The sequence below is a fragment of the Rhodnius prolixus genome, unplaced genomic scaffold (assembly GCF_049639745.1).
Source record: "Rhodnius prolixus isolate KJV_2025 unplaced genomic scaffold, Rpr scaffold_11, whole genome shotgun sequence".
In the NCBI taxonomy this organism is placed as follows: Eukaryota; Metazoa; Arthropoda; class Insecta; order Hemiptera; family Reduviidae; genus Rhodnius; species Rhodnius prolixus.
The window spans coordinates 15,216,310-15,241,995 of record NW_027411625.1 but is presented as its reverse complement, the minus strand read 5'-3'; the positions used below and the strand labels follow the sequence as shown (position 1 = coordinate 15,241,995).

Genomic DNA, 25,686 nt, shown 5'->3' with positions numbered 1-25,686 from the left:
CAAAGCCAGGCTCTTGACCACTAGACCAACACCCGCCTCGAACGAATATCAATATCTCCCTTGATAATGTTAACAAATTTATGAACTTTTGCTCCATTACTGACGTTACCTGACTCCTCAATTTCCAGCAATGTTCTAAATACAGTTGAGGTGATATAGGGTGACGAATTCTCTAGGAAGCTGGAGGGAAGAAATGCCAGAAAGGAAGAAGTCCCAATAGCTCAACGATTGAAAATATTTTTATTCTATTTCTATATGTGTATCCGTGAGTGCGTGTGTGGGCGTGTGTGGTCCATACACGGAAATATCAAAAACTGAAATCTCAGATCGTTCAAATTTGTCGTTCCTTACACAAAGACTTTCGCCGAAACCATCAGCCGGCGATGCGAAACTTTTTTTTAATTTATAATTTTCTCTGAAATAGCTGCAATAGTTTGCTCATCTGCCTACACTGTTTACCTACCTCAGTGTCTATATTACTGGTGTGAAGTTTCTGGAATTTGGTTTTTACTCTCGGAAAGGTGAAACTTGTTTTGCGTTATGTGATCGTGGCCAGCGCAATATCAAGTAACATTAAGGCGATTGATATCACTATTGAAATCCATAGTTCCCGTGTCACCTAAGAGGCAACTGTTGCACACAGTCTCTTGGACGTACCGACCCCCCCACGGTAGCACCAAACATACTCGCACTGTCTGTACAAAAAGCATAAAATATGTGAAATTCATTGTAGCGTACTCAAAGTTGCGTACACAGCTTGAGATTAATTTCGCTATTCTTTGGTAGTAGACAGTCATCCTTAAAGAGTAGTCGCCCGACCAGACTGGGACACTCCCGACATCAGGCTTGATGTGGCGCTGCCCTGTGGTGTTCAAGAACATCCTTTTTACCTGGCCGTTATTTATGGCAGATTATGAAGGAGGAATGAATGGACAAGTTATCAATTAAACTGTAATTAATAGACTAAGAAGTGGTGTGAGTGTTCACAGCCAAGTACTAAGAGATAGATGAGTATTTGTCGTAGTAAATAATCTGTAGTTTGGATTGTTAGGTAACAGGGCCCAAGATAAGTTAAAAGGGTTCGAAATTGCAGACTGAATTTAGAAGCGATGCAAGTTTCATCAAAACCCCCATATTTACATAGTTTAGTAACTGCACAGGTAATTCTTGTGCCGATGTACAGAGAGCAGAAAGCCTGTTTAACCCACATCCGGCTTTACGAAGGAAATTAGAAACATTTACTGAACGCCACACTGGCAAGCTCCCGCACAATGTAGCATTCACCCACACTCATTCTGTGCGGACTACGCTTATTATTAATTTAGCCTTCAATAATTTTCTACTCTCATCTTTGAAACAAGCCTTTTTGTAAGGCTAATTAAAAAACATTACTAAATTACTAACAATTAGTTGCTGTATAAAGTATTTTTAAAACTGAGTACTTAGTCTTACTAAGTGATAAGAAAACCTTGCGTGCCACCGCCCGGAAAAAGTGTCATGCATGAAGTGACGAGTTTCTTGTCTCGAAACAATGATGATCTGCGCAAAAGATACATTTGCAATTTGCGCTAGCATGAAATAAAGTCTTCAACAATCAACATTAGCGACACACATTTATCTAATGATTAATCGCGATAAAATCAGGTACTGGATCTTTGTGAAATTAGATTTGGTGAATAACTTAGAGACAGGTCTTATGGTGCCCGTATATTGAACTAAATATAGGGGGGTTTGGTGGATTAGTGGTTACAAAGCGTGGATTGGTTTGTGGAAGATTCCAAGTTCGAATCCCACGTGCAGATACCTTTTATTTGTTAGAAAAATGATAGAATATTAAAATAAGTGCTTCCGTCCCTGTTCACACACAACTGGCAGACTTTAAGTCCGTCTTAAAATAGGCGATTACTTTACTTAGTATTAAACCAAGTATAAACCCTAAATCTCCCGTATTTAAGATATTACCGTACGATCCAATAGTTCAACAAAAAGATGAGGTGTTGAGCCTTCCGATGTAAGAAAAATTTGCGTTCGCGAGCCTCAAGGCAGCACTTATCCTATAAAATCTACCCCGTGAAATTCCTACCCACCCTCAAACTCTAATCAGAACCTATGGTACCACCACTTGATCTTCCCATCCTGATCCTACTTGTCCGTGCAAGTAACTTTCACTTTACGGAGACAGTCCTGCCAACTTGTACACATCAATGACACTGACATTACCCCTTTTAGACAAGTTTGGTATTTAGACAGTCGTCCGGAAAAACCGACGTTACGGACGTTACGGCCTGACGATGCACTATTAACTCCTACTTTACAAAACACTGTCCCCAATCATGGGACTCCGCGAAACCAATTCAACATCCAACCAATAAAAATCCTACTAGTCCGAAATCCTTCGCTGAATCGTAAACACACTATGTCTCCAATCGTACAATTATTGCGACCTTAAAATCCCTTCATCAATGAAGTAATCCACACCGGATTCTAAAATTTCCACACCAATCTTGCGGATAAATGGAGCACTCTTCCAAGTTATTATTCAGACAATTCCATCCTGATAATAATCCATGTCGTCGGCTCCGCGACTTCCTGGCTTTTAAACCTCTTCCTACAACCCGGAGAGTACCAGTGATGACTCCCTTATCACGTCCTCTCTCTCATCAAGTTGTTGAGATTTTAGAAGTCATAGAGACTAATTTTAAACATCTCTTCATCGCAATCCTACATTTCCAGGGAAAACTAAAACTGAGCGACACTGCCAGGCCGAAGACGTTTCATCTTGTCTTAGATGGGAGATCTATGTGTGGAAATGACATGGTACAATAGGCCGGTGCTTAATATTGCATTTTACCCTCAGAGCTGCACAAACACCATTAATCCTGTGGGAGCTCCTTCTGGTGTGAACTCAAGTGCGACAAATCGTTGATTTAATCTGCCTATTATTCTCACACTAACATAATCTTTCTGTTTTAAAATTAGTATTATTTTCTAAACGATTGGAAGTATATATTCATCAATACTTTATCAAACAAAAATTATTTCCCAGATCAAATTAAATAAATATAGCGCCTAGAGAGTGAATGCGAGTGAGACAGCTCCTGCTTTTAAAGATTCTAAAATATAACGCATGCGCTAACACACAGAACCCTTAAACAAGTGCTGGGTTTCATTAATTTTATTTCATTATTTTATACAAAAATCCTTTACGATTGATTATTGTGAACAACGCACTTAAAGCCCATGTAACATTCCTCACTCAGTCAGCAAGACGGTGACGTAAGTGAAATGGGAATCTCTACACCAAACTGATAGATCTACCTCTGAAGGTGGATGAACCTCCGAAACCGGCCAGAGATGCAATACGAGGTACATACGACGGATATAGTCAACGATATAATCCGATGGAGCGGATCTAAGCCCACTTCTGATCAAGTTTTTAGATTTGGCACGATCGCATTACTTACTGTTGTGAGCAGTCTTAGCAGAAATCAGTGGCGAGAAAGAAAGTCACAAACTGTCATAGTAGGAGAAATCAATAATGGAAGGAAGGGCATTGGAGGGCGGCCAACAGTCCTACACTACTCAACTAAATAGCAGCAGCAAAGAAAACATAATAAATAATATTGGGGGTTGCAGAAAGCCTTGGGCCGTTTAGGGGAGGGTCCTGCGCTACACCATCATAGCGAGCGGGGAAGTGAAGCATGCTGTGGCCCAAGATCTCACATACGCACACGTGAGGCGCACATCAATGTTGTCAGCGGACAGCAGTCGTCTCATCGGCTACACGCGCAAATCCATGCACCCCAGTAAACTACACCAACTAGACCAACTCAGCCACATTCATGCTTGGCCAACTTCTATCCTTTCTCCTTCTTTTCCTTAAGTTAGAGCAAGTACTGCGTGTCAAATCTTCAAACTTGATTTCTGCCAGGACATACATCTTGTGATGTAATATTTCGGAGGATAAAAATTCCTTACAACATTAAAATAATCATTTTCTATCATTAATTATTGCATTATTGAATTCTTCTCCAAAACGTTCTTGTGAAGTCTGTGAAGGACACTACAATGGAGAGAGAGGAAATGATCAAAAGAGGATATTTAAAAACAGATAAGCATATAATTTAAAAAAATAATTAATACAGAATATAATCAATCTTGCAGTGGAATCTTGGCCTGACATAGAGGAGACCTCCGCGCTGTAGGGAAGAGTTATTTCCCCGTCCACCCCTGCTTACATCCTCTTTTCCTACAACCCTTCTGAAAGAGCGCAGGGCTTGTAGCTCCAGTCACTTGACCAAACCATGGGAATTCAAAATATTAATCTCCTGATTCTCGAGGTTGAAGGCCAGCTCCCAGACCATTGGAAAAAATAAAAAAAAAAGAAATATTTATGCTAAAAATAATATGGTACTGGACAGATAAAAATAAATTTTTGGGTAAGCCTAACCACAGTTTTTTGTGGAAATCGTGAAAAATAAATAACCAATTTGAATTCTTCCATTTAGGATATATTTTAGAAATTTATGCTCAACCAAATTCAGAAAGAGTTCACAATGTAAAGTACTCAGCCCGTTCATTCCGTTGATTTTACATCCCCTATCAAGTTTTCGACGAAATGAATAAAAGTAAAAAAATAAGTAATAAAAGTATCGAAGGCAACAAGCATCACCAATCCCTTCTAACAATAAGTTGTTCGAGAATTTTAGGCAAACGGCTGTCGATGTCTCCATTAAGCTTAAGACAAAGCGAATAGAATGCTTTAAAAATGATTGCGTTAGCAATAATAAGAAAACAGTTTGATTTTTGGTGGAAGAAAAGAATTGTTAAAAAAAATAAAATAAAACGATGCGAACTAATTTTGACTCGGACTCAAAATTAAAGTGTTACTTGCTAAATAAATTTATATGCTGAAATGCAAAAAATATGAGGTATATAAATTATATTATATGCTTTGTCCGATTGCTAGGATGGCGTACACTTTGGGGCACGGAATTTACAAGGGGCTACCGTGAAAGTAATTTTCCTCGGTCACCTATCAGCACTTATCAGTTTGAGGAATACTTTTCATAAGTCTAGGGTGATATGCAGTTATTGTTTTTCAAACAAAAGACACCTTTTTTCAGAAGGGGATATCCCGTTTGAAGCAATATTTAATACAATTGAACATGATATAAACTATGAAAAGCCTGGACTCCGATAATACACATGAATTTTCTACAGCACTCCGTCAGAATTGGCCGCTGCACCTGCAATGTGGGCTATATAAGAATTTCGCTCATTCAATAACACCTCGGTTTTATCTTGAGATTATAACAACCATGATATTCAGAAGAATGTTTAACCTCATACTCTGCTTGGAGTCCTCTTTAACATTATCATAGAAAATGTATTAAGTGAAAGTGAAAGATGTGCATGTGTGCAGTGTGTATACGTGGTGTAGTTTTAAACGTTCAAACGGAAGTGATTTTCGGGAAAAATTGGTTCAGTCAATCCGGTTGGCTGAATTTGACTAAAACTTATTTTATGGTATTTTGAAGGCCCTAAAAATGAAATATCAAATGTCAACTTACTGTAACTATTCTAAATTTCTCTCTAAAAAAATATTACTGTTTTTTAAAAATTGATAATACATTGCAAGAGCAGCCTTATAGCAAACCTTGTTTACATGCAGTAGATTGCCATTAGGCTGTGTTTTAGTACGAATGTTCTAGGAGTAAGGAGGTTCCTCAGAGTGGACAGATTCATGCTGTTTCCAGGGCCAGCAGGCTCTGCCCTAACCCTGACTCTATTTTAATTTTACCTCAGGCGACAAGGAGAAAACCTCCGCTGGCCGTAGTTTGGGGTTTATTCCCATGGCCGCAGGACACCACAAAGTAGGAATTCCAATATAGCGGTTTTACTAGTGGAACGGACTTTGGGAGATAGGAGGAGTGGCTAGCTGTACCAGTGAACTTGGCGTTCACACACAGACGAGCCAACCACCACGTAACAGCTACTTTAACTTATGTACGCACGCATTACTTTCTCTAACTCCTAGCAAGGCTAAATTGTTCGAAATTGGGTATTCACTGGGCACACATTTTGAACTCCTAAATTTAAAAAAAAAAAACATTTTGTGCAACAGCTCAATAAAATGGGCCCATTATTACACCAAATAACGCGAACCAAGTTCAAATTTCAATCATTGTTTGGTACACTATTGCTATGAGTTTCAATTAGTTCTTTTTGCATTAATCTTAAAAATATAATTATCTAGATTATAACTTTGATAGAGGGTTAAATTAAAACTGTCAGGTAGGACAGTTGTATAAGTTGTTGATGGTCAAAAACTTCATGAAAAAGCAAACGTTGAAAAACACCCAACTTTGACAATTTTCTTCTCTTTTTCTATAAAAGGTAAAATTCCCAAAATTTCAGTCTTGAATTCGTCTTATGTGAGTACAAATTACATAGTAAATAACAAATAAATAATACTTGTAATTATAATTCATATCTAAATTATAATTAAATGCAGTACCTTCAATTGAGTACTTGTAAAGAAATTTTATGATCAAATAATTAGTAAAGTACTTCAGCAATAACGCCAATACTAAAAATATGAATATCTTAATCTTTGTATTACATTTATATGTAATACAAAGATTACATTTATGTGGGCTGTTCGGTCGTGACCGAGGACCTTCGGCCAGTTTGGCTAGCTTCCGATTCTCGCGGGTCAGCCTCGCGCCCGCGCGCGTACTGACGTACGCATCCGCCTTAATTTCCTTTTTATATTTCTTTTCGACGTAACTAAGTTACTATTTTTCTCTACCGCTTGTTTGCACTTTCACTTTTTTATTTGTGTGTCTATATTCTAGACTAGACCCTTTGCCCCTCTACTTCTTTTGGACCATGTGGCCACCCTTCCTGTCAGGGCAGTTCGCTGCTAGGCATTGCTACAGACGATTCTCTGCTAACCACGCTTTATAACATCACTTCCGCTGACACCTAGCAGTTCGCATCTAGACGCATCTTATCGCTTCACGCATATTCATCCGCATTTAGTGCATCTATTGCACCATTACTCCCCCCGCAACCGCATCTAGTGCACTTCTTGACCAAATCCCCTTTACTCTTCCGCTTACCACACTTCCACCTCCGATACGCTAATCTGGGCCTTAGCCCAAATATTGCCAACCCTTCTCAGAGTTCAACACACTCACTCACACAAACATATACACCCGCTTCCGCTCCGCAGCTTCCTTTCCCACTCATCGCTTCTCATGCGTCTTGTCAACCTACCTCACGCACATCGCTCCTTGCTACAAAAGGTAAGTACCATACCCTTTTCTTCTCTACACTTATTCACTCTCTTATTTTTCTTTGTTTACTATTATTTCTTACAGCGCCCCCCATGGGGACTCTACCGCTCATAGTTACGAGCCCCCACCAATCCGCACGCCTACACTGGGGAGAACATCTAGATTAAAATTGTAATTGAAGGAAACTACATTAAATTTAATTGGTATAAATTGCATTTTTCTACCTGTAATAGTAAAAGGATATAGAAGGTTAAATTTTCGATGTTTTCGATCTCAGTTTAGAAATTCGTTCCAAATTCAAACGTTTATATCTCCTTTCCTTCTATTCGGATTTTAATGAAATGCTTATCGAATTGTAGAGAATAGTAAGCTCTTTAAATGGGATTAATCTAATTATACTAAGCTCAATAGTTATTGTGATATGGAAGGTTAAATTTTGAATGTTTCCGTATTTGTTCAAAATTTCAAACTCCTATATCTCCTTTCGTATTTATTAGAATTCAATGAATCTCCCACCGAAATGTAGACAAATGTGTTCTTTAAAGCCGGTATATATGGTGTTTTTCTAACTGTAATAGTAAAAGAGATATAGAAGGTTATATTTTCTAACTCCTCTCTTTTCGATGTGCATCGTCGAGACACCCAAAACGCTCATCTACATAAAATTCCAAGTCGAATGACACCTCATTCATGAAAATCGGTCCGCACGTTTAGGCGCTACGTTGTTTACAAAATAGGTAACAACAACAACAACAACAACAAGAACAAGAACAAGAACATTTTCTGAAAAATGTCGTTGTTTCCAGTATTTCATATAATATGAATGACAGCAAAACATTAACGGCCTAACAACACGATGGGTGAGCAATTTCACGCGATAGTAATTATTAGTTTTCTGAAAATTCTTTTTCTGGGATAAGAAGTTTGAAAAATTATCCCAAGTATTTAAAAATGTTTAGGCCGTGTTTAGAACTGTATTTCCAACTCTACGCATGGTCTGATCTGTGACTAGAGCTAGTGGAGCCTGACCATTCAAAAATCTTATTGCAACAGCTCTGGTAACATCTTGGATGGTAGATCATCCCCTAGGCAACCACGAAAACAATTTTGTGTGTGTGTGTGTGTGTTCTGAGCACTCAAGAGAAAAAGATAGGAAGAAAAGTGGTATTTGCAGCAAGGGGAGAAACTGCAAGACGGCAAAGTTTTCTCTTCAAAATGGCGAGAGAATGCAATAAACGCTTGTTTTGTTTAACCTTTATCACAAAAAAAATCTGACACAAAACAAATTTACAGAGTGTAAGCTGAGCTCTACGTCAAAAGACCAAAACTAGAGGTCGTTGCAAGATAAAGAGATGTGTAAAACGGATACTAAATAAAAAATAAAAATAAATAAAAAAGTAAATAAATATAAAAAAAAAGCAAATAAATACAGCAAGTCACAGCTAAGCGAGAAAAATAATAGAAAGTATATTTCTGTATATTTATGATGAAAGAGAATGTTGACGCCCGTAGTAATGTATCTCACAGCGATCTCTGACTTTACCACTCCGTACTTTACTAACGTACTTTACTTCCATTTTATTTTATTCTTTACTTTACTTTGTACACTGTAAAGTACTTTAAATAAAAGTAAAATTGGGCTTCACCCCCCTACCTTTTTGTGTTCATTTTCTCTCTAATAAAAAAATTCAGACTTTTTTTGAGTTTTTTTTTCGAATCCTCACGCGGACTTTGTGCAATTAATCAACTATACTTAGGAAACAAGTTTCATATTAGCTTAGGCGCGTCGACATTTGAGGTTATTGGCCATTAACGCACTGCCGGTCTCCGGACAGTGTTCTCTCGTTACATACAACACTGAGCTGGACAGTGAGCTGAGAGAAGCTCCTAGGAAGAGAAAATCTAAGGACCAGCAGCTGGATTCGAACTCGGGATCCCCGCGTGGGAATCCAGCTTAAATTAAAAATAAAAATGGCCCACAGAAAAATAGTCCCTTGAGCGCCATTAATTACTATATTTGGTAAGGCTACGTGCAAACTTAAATACCCTAACACTTGGATTGCAAATAAAAAAGTAATTATTTGTGGTAGTTACATTCGTAGTTAAATTGTATCCAATGTTTCCCAAACCCGATTAACTTCTAGACATTCCACATGAAACACGTAACATTAATTTTATTTCAGCTTGTACTGTTAAAAGAGTTACAAATAAATTAGTTTTTTGTAGTTATTTTGCGTCGAAGGTTTTGTTTTTGGCATTTGAAATCCCCTTTGTGTAATTTAATATTTTTTATTGAGTGGGCTGTCGCTCTGACTGTGTTTGAGTGGGCTGTGGCTCTGACTGTGTTTGAGTGGGCTGTGGCTCTGACTGTGTTTGAGTGGGCTGTGGCTCTGGCTGTGTTTGAGTGGGCTGTGGCTCTGACTGTGTTTGAGTGGGCTGTGGCTCTGACTGTGTTTGAGTGGGCTGTGGCTCTGACTGTGTTTGAGTGGGCTGTGGCTCTGACTGTGTTTGAGTGGGCTGTGGCTCTGACTGTGTTTGAGTGGGCTGTGGCTCTGACTGTGTTTGAGTGGGCTGTGGCTCTGACTGTGTTTGAGTGGGCTGTGGCTCTGGCTGTGTTTGAGTGGGCTGTGGCTCTGACTGTGTTTGAGTGGGCTGTGGCTCTGACTGTGTTTGAGTGGGCTGTGGCTCTGACTGTGTTTGAGTGGGCTGTGGCTCTGACTGTGTTTGAGTGGGCTGTGGCTCTGACTGTGTTTGAGTGTCTCTAAGAGAGTACAAAATAATTAAAGGTTGTCCAAATGAAATATTTTGTCTTGAATTGATGACTGTGAGGTAGCAATCCACCGAAAATACCAATTTGCCGAATGGATTTTTCACATTTTTGATATTGAGAGTAAGTTAGTACGACGTACTTGAAACCATTTTTCTAATTGCTTACATCCAAATCTAGAAACATTTTGCTGGGGAATTTCGAATAAGGACATTAGAAGAATGGTTACGCTTCTCACTAAAGTGCTATTTCTGAACAATTTACAGTCCTCAGTCATACAAGTTATTAACAAACCCTATGTGTTTTGCTGAAATTCTGAGATTGAATAAAGTTCCTTAATCCAAGTAATACTCGAGAGTGTATTTTCATGTATTTTTTTTTTTTAATTCATTTATTTATTATTATTATTTGAGATATTTGGAAAATGGCTGCCACGATTCTATTCGAAACCTCTACAACTTTCGTATCAATAAGTTTTCCAGAAAAATTCTTTTAAGTCACAGAATTTGATGATACCCTTGCCTCTAGCTTCCCTTCAAGTTCCAAGGCTGACCCTATCCAAGTTTTGAAAATGTTTTCGCATCCTCCTGCACTCAAGCAGTTGCCCAACAACAGTTACTGCTTTATAGTAAAACAATGGTAGCCAAAGACTAGTTTCTCCAGTATCACCGTGAGTTGTCGGAGAGATAAAGAGCGCTTTAATCAAACTGTCCTTTTAAATTGAAAATATTAAATTCCAATGCTCTGTCCGTCGTCCAGTCAAAAAACATTCGTTCGTTGATTCCGGCCAATCGCTGCTTTCCTGCTTTGCTAGTCGGCGGATTTTTATTTATTTTGTTTGAGTGAAAGAAAATGAAAATGTCTTCGCACCGAGATCTAGTATCATTCGCACATGATTCATTTCTTGACTCTAATTGGAAACAAAAATTATCCTCGTTCTGACCGTGATACAGATTAGTCCGACATTCGTTTGGAGAAATGTTACTGGTATAAAACTGAAGTATCACTACATTCTACTCTGATTTAAAAAAAAATGCTGAGGTACCGAGGTTTGACAAATTGTAAAATGTCATTAAGAAGTAGGTATATGAATTTAAAAATTCAGAATTTTGAAGATAACTTTGTTTTTGGGTAGAAGTTTAGAAACTTGAATTGTTGCTAGAGAAAGTCGTGTGTCCGCAATGTTGTAAGAGGAGCTGCAGTATTTTTTAAATAAGTGTAAATTACCTACATTTATGTAATTTATACTACATACATTTATAATTTATTCTGTAAATACATAGCATGGACTTAAGACCATCTGCAGCACCATGTATTATTTTATTAATAAGATTGTTTTAAATATTTTGGAATGAAGATTTAAACTTGCTTTTATGGTCCACGGTCTGTTTATTTAAAGACATTAAGGAGCGGTGAAATATTGGCAATGAAGTGTACAGAATTCAGTTCAGCTAATAGCTATAGATTCAATAGAGTGCAGTTAAAAAAAAAAAAGAAAACCTTGAATGCAATACAAACAACACTATTTAAAGTGCAGCATATTTCCGCAGATTTATTTGGGAAGAGCTGAATAGAAGCTAATAGTTTGTTGTGAGCGAGACCTGGAGAATACATGTAGACATTGACAATCAAGCTCCCAGCACCAAATGGTTGGGAAAACGAAATTCTTAAATATATACGGGAAATAAATGGGAGTAGACAGGAAATAGGTACAGCAGCGCAGAGCAGACCATTCCACTAACGACCGAACGATCGGCACGATTATCTGGGAAGGTTTCTGTAGAGAAGGTTATGGCTGCCCTAGGACAGCAAACTTCCTCAGTAAATTCTATCGAATAGATACTATCTAAAAAATAGAACAAAAAGCAAATCCAATGTAAACACTAACACGACTCTCTAATACCACTAATTTCAAAGTTACCTCGCCTGGAACCGCTCAAAATTGACTTTTCGCACAAACACTCGTTTAAATCACAGTGATGGTTATGTCCACGTCGAAATAAACAAAATTTCCTTTTAAGGCGCCACGATAGCCGAGCGATTAGAGACGAGACCCGCAAAGCTGATGTATACAGGGTTCGAATCCTGGTCTAGGCTTTGGAATTTTCTTAATGGTTAATATGAGAAATTTATAGTAAAGTACGAGTCGCCTCCGTCCTTGATATCTAATCAGGTAGTTAGATGTAAAATAAAAAATGAAAATCTTATGTAGTGTTAGAACCGTAAACGTTGCTGAGATAGCTCTTTGCTAGAGAGCTTAACTTCTTAAGAAGGAAATTTGAAGAAGTCACTGGAAAAATTTTCGAAAGTAAAAATCATTGTCATAGGCTCATCCTTTGGGAAAGAATGTAAAGGTTAGAAGGGCAAAAGCAGGTAAGGCGGGAATGCACAGAGGATTAAAAATGAAAAAATTGAGGGATATAGGGAGACTGTCGGGTTTTAATAGCCGAGAATAGGAAGGCTCTGAGGAAGTATTGGCGAGCCAGTTCAGTGGTGTGACCGGGAGGTGTCCGAGGATGAAACGTAGCAAACAAGCGCTGGAGTCCAAATTGCTTCCACCCAGTCGAGCAATTTTGTTTTAATTTAAAATTTTAACAAAACATGTTCATACACGGTGACAATTCAGTTTCACAAAATTCTGACATTATCACTATACTTGTGATTTAATGAAAATAAAGGATCTGATGAAACGCTGTTGGCCTCGTGAGCACCTCCGACGGTAATGTGACCAACTCAACCTATGGGCATCTCCTACAGCTTACCCGCCATGAAAACTTCTTACATCATATTTGCTGGTTAAGTTTTATTTTTTGTAGATTATGAATAGCAAATACTAAGTAAAGAAAAATGATCTGAGGGATGATTTGAAATGTAGCCTCCATGTCTTGCTACCTTTTGCAAGGCAAGTGTGAGCTGTTGTCCCCTCCCACTTTCACAATGTATGACAACATATATTGTATCAAATATACATACCATGCAGTATTGACGACCATCTAAGCATTAAGTCCCATTCTGATTTGAGCATGTTTATGTATTGCTGAATACATGATGGAATCATGCTTATCTTACATGCGACATTGTCGCTACATCGCCCCTCTCATATTCATAGATTCACATAAATTAATTTCATATTCCTAATGTTCTGTTACGCATTTGTTCGTAATAGAATATTAATTTTTACTTTTACCTTTAGCCGCGAACAGACTGCATTGCGAGCGCGTTGAAATTTGGAGAATCAGTTTCTGAACATTGAATCTCTTAACCACAATTATGGAAATTTAAGTTTCTGCTAACGATTAGTTCCTAATATTATTAGTTATTAACTACTATTAGTAACATTTGGCAGGCTTTTCGTCCGACTAGCTGCAGGTATCGTGGACACAGGCGAACAGCTTACGTTTTATCTCATATCCAAGGCCAAGACCGGGAATCAAATCCAGTACCTAGTAGTAAACATCCTAGCTTGTTCGGATTCGTCAATAATTACGTCGTGCTCGACTGTCCAGCCAATCATTTGAATTATAGTAGGTATTTAATATTGAGATCTACCAATCCTTTGCAATATTTAGAAGCGTGAAGTTAGTAGTTCCTTACAATAATAAAATAATTAATTGATTCCATTAATACTCGTATCAATGAATTAGTAGTAATTAGTCGCATTACTGAACTCTTCTACAAAAGGTCTCGTGAGGCCTGTTTTACTTTTCATTGACAAGAGGTGAAATGATTCAAAAGCAGTCATTTTGTCAGTGAATAATTTAATCTTTACAACTGAAGGACGTATTTCATCTAAAGTCACTTACGAAGATTTGAATCTGAAGGTTAGGCTCTTGGTCAGTCCGAAGAGTAAAACATTCCACTCTGCACTAAAGCTCAGTTAGAAGCATTAGTATTTCAAACTAACAAAATATGACAGCTAACTTTGACTACTCCCGTGCAGCGTAACACTCCACCATCTTTCAATTTCTGATTGCTTCATTAGAATACCTTGCGATTATACATATCCTCCAGGACAATGGAACTCTACCTAGCGGGCACATAGGATTTGACCACCACCAAACGGTTCCATTTATCTCTCCAACCTGCGGGAAGTCCATTATTTAACTAAAGTACTTTTTTATAGTATAATTCAGGAAATAAAAAATTCTTGAAAATAAATTGTTACATAATCTGCGGCAGAGGAAGTGGTGTAATCATATCAGATTTTCTTGTATTTCTAGACGAGCTGATGTCGACGTGGAATTCACGAGGAAACTTTTTTTATGGAAATTCTAGCCCGAGAAGAAAGAGAGGTAATCCTCGAAAAGGACATGATCGCTTTAGCAATAATAAGAAAAAGAGAGGAAAACAACAAAATATGCGTATTATTGCGTTTGGGCATGGTTGGAGTGTGCGTGTGGCGGCATGTGCAGTTGGGGAACAATGGCACCTAATCCCGGCCAGTGCGCGCCTATTGTCAACGCGTCCAATCAGGCGCCAACACGCCAACCAACGCCATTCCCAAAAACTTTCACTATAAAACATTGTAGAATTCATTGGCAATTGTTGTAATGTCGTTAGGTTGAAACTGGAGTCCTGCATTAATGTGTACATCTGAACATATCAGCTATGTCCTGTTAACCGACCCTTCCCACGTTTACATTTAAATTTATTTAGGCTTGGTTATTCGATTAAACGGTCAATTACATTCCCTTGTGCACTTCAAGTATTTATTGTTTTTCTATAATCTTTATTATTATAATTTTGTTTTTTCATTTATATATAAATGGATATACCAGGTTGAACTATTGAAAGCTTGAAGTTCATTATTGCAGCTTGCTAACTAAACACATGACAGCTCACTACATAACACATAATGTAAATAATTGTAAAGTACTTTTTTTGTAGAAGAAGAAGAAGAAGAAGAAGAAAAAGTCTTTATTGATTGTGCCATATATACAGAAAAAATTTAAAAATATACAAACTTTACTGAGTATCTGTTAAAAGACAGCAACTTGGCCTTACGGCCGTCAGTGGAGTCTATATAATGAACTATATTATATACATTAACAAAACAATTTTACTCTAATTTGAAGAATAAAAATATGAAAAAAACAATATAAAATAAGAATAATGAACCTTTTTCTTAACTAAACATTTAAAAAGCAATATTCACAAATCAATTAAACAAAAATCAAATAAAAGCGCCTATATAAAGAAAATTTAATACAATATATTTACTCTACGAATAAATGCCATCCTACAAAAATTTATTAGGGCATCCCAACTTCCACCGTTCAGATAGCCCGCAACATCGCTTCCGGAAAGAACAGGTGACCCAAACCACCTCCGGCGAATTTCATCATACACAGGACAAACCGCCAGAAAATGGAACAGATCCTCCCCCTCTTCCCGGTCACACACCGTGCACAGAGCATCTGAACTTTTAAAGCCTTTATAGTTGAGGCCAAGTAGGTCACCTCTAATTTTGAAGATCCACCTAATATTAAAAAGTGACTGTTCATTATTTATATAAAACTTATCATTTAGATCATACTGAAGCATTCGATACCAGGGAGATACACTAGAATTTCTTATTTTCATCCGAACCCCATTGTAGAATTCTTTTTTTAACGTTTCTTTAAGAATAACAAAACTACTTCTCCATAACTCACTATTATTACAATTTTTTATATTTAAAGTTACATTTATATTATAATTCTAGAGACAGTTTCTAATTTCTTTAAACCAATACATATGTTTAGTTATTACCTGAAGGGTCAAAATTTTTGGATACCTATTGTCTGGTAATTGTAGTGTTTTCAATATGTAATCAAGGTGCAATTTGAAAGTAAACAAAAAGATCGGTGGCAACTTGGTCTCAAAGTGAATAAATGCCGAGGATGTATACATGGGGACTCTAAATAGCTTTTTAATAAAGAAATACAGGAGCTTTTCCACTTCCTCGAATCTCTTCCACCCCCAAACCTGAGCAGCATAACATATACTTGATCTGCAAACGGAGTTGAAGATTTTTATTTTTGCAGTATAGGGTATGTCTTTATTTTCTATAAATTGGTACCAGATCACATTTAGACTCATTTTTGCTTTTGACAATTTGTTTTTTAAATGCTTTGACATAGACAGAGTGGGAGTGAGCCACAGCCCCAGATACTTGTACTCCCTTACTACCTCAATACTCTCACAGCCGAGTGTCCATTTTTCCCTTTTCGCTGGTTTACCACCATTCCTGAAAACCATTATCTTAGATTTCTCCAGATTTATCCTCAGGTTCCACATCTTACAATAGCTTACAAGCGCATTAATCATTAATTGAAGGGATAACGGATCCGAGGCAAGTAGGACAATATCGTCCGCATAGGCTAATAATTTTATTTTACAAGAATTATTTACCACTACACCCCCATCCAGATGGCTTTCCAAATTGTTTATATACAAAGAGAATAGGAGGGGGCTCAGGGGGCAACCCTGTTTCACCCCCATCTCTGTATTAAATTTCTGCGTCAAACCACCCTTACACCAAACAGAGGCCATAGTATCCGTGAGTAAACTTTTAATAGCCGTTAGTAACTTTGTGGAAAGACCTAACGTGGACAATTTGTAAAACAGGCTATGCCTATCGATGCAGTCGAGGGCAGAAGAGAAATCTACAAAGAAAGCATACACTTTCTGTTTTTTAACACCTAATCTTAATTTAATTAAATTTGTTAAAGTAAAAATATTGTCCGTGGTTGAATAATTGGGTCTAAAGCCGGCCTGAGATTCATAGAGTATGTTATTATTAGTCGCATCACTGAACTCTTCTACAAAAGGTCTCGTGAGGCCTGTTTTACTTTTCATTGACAAGAGGTGAAATGATTCAAAAGCAGTCATTTTGTCAGTGAATAATTTAATCTTTACAACTGAAGGACGTATTTTATCTAAAGTCACTTACGAAGATTTGAATCTGAAGGTTAGGCTCTTGGTCAGTCCGAAGAGTAAAACATTCCACTCTGCACTAAAGCTCAGTTAGAAGCATTAGTATTTCAAACTAACAAAATATGACAGCTAACTTTGACTACTCCCGTGCAGCGTAACACTCCACCATCTTTCAATTTCTGATTGCTTCAATAGAATACCTTGCGATTATACATATCCTCCAGGATAATGGAACTCTACCTAGCGGGCACATAGGATTTGACCACCACCAAACGGTTCCATTTATCTCTCCAACCTGCGGGAAGTCCATTATTTAACTAAAGTACTTTTTTATAGTATAATTCAGGAAATAAAAAATTCTTGAAAATAAATTGTTACATAATCTGCGGCAGAGGAAGTGGTGTAATCATATCAGATTTTCTTGTATTTCTAGACGAGCTGATGTCGACGTGGAATTCACTATTGAAAGCTTGAAGTTCATTATTGCAGCTTGCTAACTAAACACATGACAGCTCACTACATAACACATAATGTAAATAATTGTAAAGTATTTTTTTTGTATTGTCCAATTAAAATGTAAATTTTAAATCTGTTTCTGTTAAGTAAGTTCATAAGCCGTGAAGATGACCTAGTCCCTGGGTGGCAAGATTGTTAATGAAACAAGAACATTCTGAGATTGGCATTTTTCTTTCTTCCCATTGCAACATAAGTGTTACAGAAAAGGTGAAGTCATAGCTTCCCCAGAACCAAACTATATTCTCTGAGTAAAAGTATCAAACCAAACTAATACGTTTAAGAATATTGTTTTTCTCCACATTCAAACTATTCGGTTTCCGATAGTTTTCTTCAAATTAGGATATTAAAACTGACCGGTAGGACAGTTGTATAAGGGTTGATCGCCAAAAAGTGCACGAAAAAGTGTAAGTTGAAAAACCCCCAAATTTGACATTGTTTTCTCTTTTTCTATAAAAGATAAAATTCTAAAATTTTCTTTAAAATAAAGTGCATATCCACGTTTATAACTGTAATTTCTTTGCAGATTAATTAGTTTTCGAGAAAAACTATGCCAAAGATGGGCCAAAGAGGCATTTTCCAAAATTAATTAATCTTGTTGTGGTTACCTTTTTTGTAAACAACGTAGCGCCTAAACGCGCGAACCGATTTTCTTGAATGAGGTGAAAAGCCCTGAAATGGGTTTTAGATGGGAACTTTTTCCCGCCACACACCCAAAAGTGCCCTTAGCATTTGAAGCGTAACAAAAAATAAGCTTACTTTGAGAAAATCTTAAAAACTGGATATCAATGCCGTGAAGAACTTGAGGTTGATTGACTGTCTCCAAAAGCTTATTGTCGGTCGACAGTGTAACTTAAAGGAAATATCAAAGTTGAACTTTTTTGGGAATCAGTTTTTGAGTTTTGCTGATCACACATTCTACGAACACTCAGTGTAGAAACCACTTCTCTTTGGAGCCAGAGGACTTTGAAACGGATACTTACAGGAAAAACTCAAATTGACACGACCTTAATGCATTTCTAGCGCAGTAAGTGAAAATACAAAACGAAGAATGTGCCCACTGTATGTCATCGCAAAGAAAACCATCTTGGACCAACTGAAATTAAATACTCGATATCTGTGTGAAGGTCAGTTGCAAATTTTTCTTTCAGTCCGATGTGAAGCCTAGCGGAAGACAATAAAGCGCTTTAGAGTACAACCAGCATTGTATTGAAAGTTCTGTCATTTTGTCTCTCTCATGTCATTGCTGCTCTAAATTTTTTTTTTTTTTTTTTATTTGCTACCTGTATAAAAATAAATATACACCAGGCAAATTGTTAATAGTAGAAGTGCAGTATAGGATGCGAAAACTGCCCGGCATAGCCGACGCACACCGCAACCGTAAGGACGCAGGAAGAGAGAAATCAGCCAGTGCTGACACTCTCGGGAATTCTAGTTGTGGAAAGGTCTAGGTTAGGAGATCACGAGGCCAACGTCGTTTCAGACGTCGTGGGGGATTATCAGGATGGGATGATGAGGAAAGAGATTGAGCTGTTAGATTGGGAGACAGGATAGGCTTTTGTGGAAATTGAGGAATCGTGAATGGATTGTTTCAGTGACAAAAGGAATATTTAGGTCTTTGTGAAGGATGATGTTAGTGACATAATAGGAAGCATTTACAATTCGGCGGAGGACTTTTGATTGGAAGGATTGGATGCGGGAGATATTGGAAGGTTTAGTTGAGCCCCACAGCTCTGATCCGTAAGTCCAGATGGGTTTAAGTAACGTCTTAGATTTAGGTCCCATCATGCGTCTTAGTTGTCCGTACCTTTGGTTTAGTTGTAGTCGTTTGAGTCTCGTCTGTGGATTCCACGTGAGTCTACTGTCCAAGTAGAAACCCAGGTAGCGTACTACATTCGAGGTAGGGATGGGATTGTTGAGGATGAAAACACTGGGGCACGTTTGACGCCTGAGCGTGAAAGTTACTTGAACGCTCTTGCTTTCATTAATTTTTATGCGCCAATGGTTGCACCAGCTTTCAATTAGGTTGAGGTGCTCTTGAAGGAATTTTGAGGTTTCGGATGGTTCTGAGTGGGTAGAGAGGATGGCAGTATCGTCAGCATAAGTAGTGATTAAGGTGTTTGGGTGAGTAGGAATATCAGCAGTGTATACAATGTAAAGGATGGGACCAAGGATGCTGCCTTGTGGAACTCCGACGGAAATAGGTTTAACAGGAAAATATTCGGAGCCCATTCGAACTTTAAAATGTCGATCAGCCAAGTAGGAGCGTAAAATTAAATAATAAGTGCTTGGAAGGAATTTTTTAAGTTTGTAGAGACCTAAGTGCCATACCTTATCGAAGGCCTGGGCAATGTCCAGGAAAACTCCTGAGCAGTACTTTTTATTCTCAAAAGCAGAAGAGATGACATCGACGACTCTGAAGCATTGCTGACTAGTGGAATGGTTAGCGCGGAATCCGAATTGGTGAGATGGAAAAATGTCATTGGAGTCAAGGATGGGCAGAATTCTTTTGAGGAGGAGCTTTTCAAAGATTTTAGAGAGGTTGGGAAGTAAGCTTATAGGTCTGAAAGACTTGGGGTCGTTGGGAGGCTTCTTGGGCTTAGGAATCATGGTTATGATGGAGTATTTCCATTGGATGGGGAAATGAGTAGTACGGAGAATCGAATTGTATATCAGAGTAATGTACATTATGGCCTTCTGAGGAAGATGACGAAGTATTTTGCCGTTTATAAGGTCATATCCTGGACTTTTCTTGAGAGAAGAATGTTGGATAAGATATTTGACCACGGAAGGGTGGAAGGGTTTAGGAGGAAGGCTAAGAGGAAGAGGGACGTCTAAGAATCTTGTATGATATTACTGAGGGGTTGCAAGGAAGAATGGGGTGTGAAGGTTTCCTGGAGGTGATTAGCAAACAGGACAGACTTTTCTTCGTCAGATCTGGCCCATGACCTATCGGGATGACGGAGAGGGGAGGGGATGGAATGATGTTTTAGAAGCTTCTTTGTTGCTCTCCAAAGACTGTAATCATCTGTGGAGAGGGATTCAAGGAAGTTAGTATATTGTAAGGAACGATAATTGGATAATTGAGCTTGAAGTGTACGGGTGAGCTGTTGGAAAGTATTTTTGTCGGATGGGTAACGGGTTCGCTGCCAGCGAGATCGAGCTTTATGTTTTGCTGCTAGGAGTCTTCGGATATTGTTTGGAAGGAACTGTGGATGTGCTCTAAAATTAAACGCGTAAAGTTTAACATTTCCCTCTGACGTGAATTCTCCCATCCGGGTGTTATTAGGAAAACAATGAAAGTTAAAATTAATATCACTACAATCTTGTATTGGAATTTTCGCCAATACTGAAGTTTAGCAACATTTATAAAATTTCGAATTTTAAAACAGGGTATAACTGGAAGCAGCGTACACAATGACAAAGAACCCTTAGGGGAAGTAGACCAGCCACTTCTTCAGCGTCCCGTGGGTATCCCAGCCTAACACCGAAAACAACACTTAACACCCCTCACCGATATACATTGGTATAAGATCCGTACAATCAACTTAATCACTGAAGCGGCAATTTAAAGCTGAGCTTAACTCTCGCTAAGTACCTTGCTGAAATAAATTTTCGTAGTAAATTATGCAAATAAAAATTAAAACTCCTTTACAAGTATATTATAGTATGTAAACAAATTTCAAAGAACATTTAGCAACTTAGCCTGGCAAGCTGAACTTCTGAAAAATGTGGTTTGGTCCGCAGGGCTGGATCCGTCGTAGCACGCATCTTTATTACATCCCTGAACAGATCCTTGCAAATCTATTCAACAAAGCATCACTTCCTGGCAACCGATTTCCTTTTATTTTTTCCTATTAATTTAATTTCTATTATTTATTATGTTAATTTTTTGGAATGCTGCAAGGTACTTCACCGTTAAATGTTGGAATTTGTTATTGATTATTTCTGGCCAAGTTCAATCAGTAATTATTTTGTTTTTTTAAACTATTATATGTATTTATTTTAAAAGTAACGAAGAAGATTGAAAAAATAAAATATGTTTCTCTCGAATTAAAAGATAAATCAGTGAACAGTTTACTTTTAGATTACAGAAATAAAAGGAAAATAATACATAAAATATAAGAAAGTAATTTAAAAAATTATACAATGCAACTTAAAATAATATGTTTAATTCTAGAAACATTAATAGACTTGACTGATGTTGTCTTTGTTAAATGCATGAATCATTCTATCGAAGTCGGAACCGATGTCACATCCAACCGCAGATAATCATCCTTATTGATATTAAGCAGGTCTAAAGGCCGTGAACGAGCCTGAGAGGTGCCTTCCCCCCACATCTTTCTAAAAAGTGCTCTTAAATGAATGCTCTAGAGAAACATATTTCCAAATGAAAGATAAAAATCTAAAGCAAGTACACACGTGCAAAGGATATCATAATTATTGAAAAATCTACTCAGCAAATTAGCATTATCGGTTGATTGAATTTTGTCCAGCAGCTTACTGTCGGGTCTCCTGGGGGAAACCTAATTAAAAATACTGAATTATGAACATTTTTTCATTTTTTGAATTATTGTGCGTGAGTATTCACTATTTCAGATGAAAACTTAAATCAATAATCCGCACGATTCATGGGCGATATGTGAATGTAACATTTGATATTTAGCCATGGTTGCAAGGGGAATGAACTTTTTCAGAAATCTTGACGTCCGCAGGCATCACAGCTTTAAACATAAACAATACTTAATATTGATACCCCAGACTCACACATTATTCGTAGAACTGGCAGATTTTGTTTTTAGAGGGACTAGCAACGGTGGTCATGTGTATGGAAAGCAATATCAGAATTAGATTTGGTCGATATAACAACAACATCCGCAGTATTTGTATTCTTCTCGGGTAAGCTTCTGCTACTAATTCACACTCAAACTTAAATTCATAGCAACTTAAACATGCATGCACCTTCTCGTATAACGCTCACTGTACCTCACGAGTACCTGTGACTCGTTTTGGTTTAGGTTGGTGAGTTTTGTCTGTTAATGTTGGATTAAAATGGCGAATGTCAGTGTCGTGTACAGTACAGTGTTATTAACATAAATCCAAACATAATCTATAAACAGTATTTACACAGCAGTCTCAGATGGCGATAAGCCAATACATGCTCAATCCCTCTCCGCCATAATTAAAATGGCTCCCGGTTGTTTAAAGTAGTTACATATTACAATGTGCACATTGCAAGAAGATTGCTTGCAGAGATAGTTGATATCTACAGCTATTTGGATTACCGTATATTTAGGCTAACTCTAGCTTTGCCTAGCCCAAGGCTCATGAGATGGATGGATGATGAGAATACGTAGCTTCGAGGCACCAGGCACTGCCTTGTTATAAGTAGCTTCTCTTGTCAAAGCGGGCTTCGGATAGCGAAATCTTTCTTAGAAAACCTTCAGGTTGTGGAAAGTACCCTCCATTGGGAGTGATGAGATGTTTTAGTCACCGGGGAGCAGTTATCCCTAATTACCGGCTCCCCTTCCATCTATCTTCCTCAGGCTTCCATAGACAGTAGTTACCTCATATTGAAGCAGGATATATCCTTTCTGGGCATATTGGGCAGGAGACAGGCAGGTACACACCTTTTTTAATTAGGGATCATACAATCATGCATTTGCAGTTAATAAATAACTATGTCCTGGTATTTAAAAAATCAAATTCAGGAAACTGCACGACTGTGACAGGAAGTAAGCAAAATAATTGGCGCCCCTGAGTGCGTGTTATTAAATGATTAATGAGTAATTGGTAAGCTAAAAACTTGGAAAGAATAAGTGACATAATTATAGTAATGGAGTCCGAAGAATTGTGTGAGGTGCGAGGCGCGTTTTATTGGCAGAATTATCGCCGCTAAATATACCAGAATACAGTCGTAGCTCCGCAAAATCACATAGACAAATATATGTATATATAATATAAACACGGCGAGTTGATGGCCCTGTATAGACAAGTAGCGGTATTTAATGGTCACACAACTACCAGCGATACAAACCAAGCGGTTTTCAGCAGAAAGCAATCGCCCAGTGCGGAGGCACAATTCCGCTGTGATTTGTGTGGACCAGAATGACTGGATATCACAGTGCTATTGATCTCTACATCGCCCCTCCACTGCAAACCTTATCTTCGCCAAACAACATCAGCTCCTCTTATAATCCTCTAATATTAATGTTACTCTAGTGTGTCACTGCTTTATTTATTACTTTACTCGTTTCTCTTACAAAAATTCCAATAGCACACATTGTAATCGTGCAGATTTTCGGCTTTGATTTCTTCCAATCAGGGATAAACGTTTTAAAGGACTCTAATTAAGCAAAAAGTCGTTTTTATTAGAATATGTAAATATAGAAAAGATCATCGTTCTAGATAAAGATGTTTAACAGCTTAAAAAGATCCACTCGGATCAAATGTTGGCATTATTAATCTGATGCACAGGGGACTAGCTGCCAAGTTAGGTCTGTTTAATAACGAGTGGATGAGATAATGATGGAGCGCTTAGATATACTACTGTACCGCTCCTATTCAGATAAACTGCCATATTTCTACGCTCAAACGACATGAACTTGGAACAACCTAAACAGAATTTTACAAAAGTAATTATTCGAATAAAAGTTAAAACAGTGTAATAATGTATAAGGTTTTATTTTTATGGAAATTCATTCAGTAAAGTAATTTGGAAAATTTTTGATCCTTGTTGAGTCCAAAACGAGGTATAAAGTTTCAGCTTGCACCCATTCTGGGGGTACGATTCTGAAAACCCATTTCCGATTCATGGGACCCCCAAACGGGTTTTATAGTGAAAATTGAATTTCGAAAATTCTCTTCACTTTTAAGAAAAAACAAAAAACTCTTACTGTTGCGCGAGCAATTTCCGCCTCCATATTTACTGGTATCCTTAAACTGAAATCCAAAGCATGCAGGCTGCATCAAGGACACTGTAATATTTGGTATTTTTACGATGGGAGTAGAGCCAGACGTGCGAAGGGCTTGCGGATTGCGAGTAGGGGCCACAATATATCTCCTTCTAGTCGAGAAGGCCATACCACTTTAGCCTCTTTTACCCTATAAATTATATTCTTTATATCTATACCAATATGGTAGGGGTTTTGATTGAAAAATTGCAAAATACGCTCACTCACTACTTTTTTTTATATAAAGAGAAAACATTATTAGATATTATATAATTTACCATAAAGTATCCACCCCAGAGCCCTCTAGCAACTGACGCCATTTTTGTTTATCTCACGGCAGTATGTGATGCGATTAATTATCTCTAATTCTCAATTTCTCTGAGCACAGATCATGGTTGTAGTTGATATGAGCAACTATTTAGGGTTCGCTACTCAAGGAGACCTCAAAAACGGGTATTCGCCGTGGAAGTAGAGTGAAAAAAGAAACGCTCCAACTTTTGTTACAGTGCTAGTAACTTGAGAAGAACGAGTAAAATGGTTATATATGTAGAGAAGCATGGATCTGGAGGTGAATGCGCCACTTTGTGTGTGTGATATGGACAGACGGTTTTTGAGCAGAAATGAAAAGGAAAAAGGTAGATAAATTGGATATTCATGATGGGAAGTCAGAACATGGATTAAAATTCCGAACCAGCCGAGCGCATCAGTTTCGGTCCAGACTTACTGATATAAAATATTAACGCGTCTGTACTGGTCAAAAAGCCGACTTCACAACATCTGTATGTATTGCCAGCCAGACCCGGGCACCTTATGCAAATTACATAAATACACTCGTAAATCAACTCCCTGCTTGGATTTCTCTTTGTAACGTTACTTTTTCCACTCCAGTTTCCCATGCAAATAAACATCAGGGGTTGTTGAAACTTACTGCGGTAACAACTCAGTTTCCACCAACTCCGACTTGAGTGCGAGTTGACAGAATATCGCAGTCTTCAGACTCCGCTTTTTCACCCTGGTTCTTAACAATTAAGTTTTGGCCAAAATTCCTCAAACGGAAATGCGACTTTACTCAAGCGATTTTATTAAGTTTTGGCGATTTTTTTAAAAAATAGTGTCAATTAATTTCTCTAATCTTTGTATAAAATTCACTTATTTGAACACTTACTGCATTGTGACCTCCTGCAACTAAACTAGGGGATTGTTAACTCTTTGTCGGGCTAAAACTTTGGTT

General features: G+C 37.7%; 1 protein-coding gene across 4 annotated transcripts in view; it reads right to left on the bottom strand.

The window, feature by feature from the left end:
* Window positions 1-25,686, bottom strand: part of LOC141459316 (neural cell adhesion molecule 2-like) — a 580,420-nt gene that overhangs the window by 366,429 nt on the left and 188,305 nt on the right. The gene's annotated exons all lie outside the window — the stretch shown is intronic.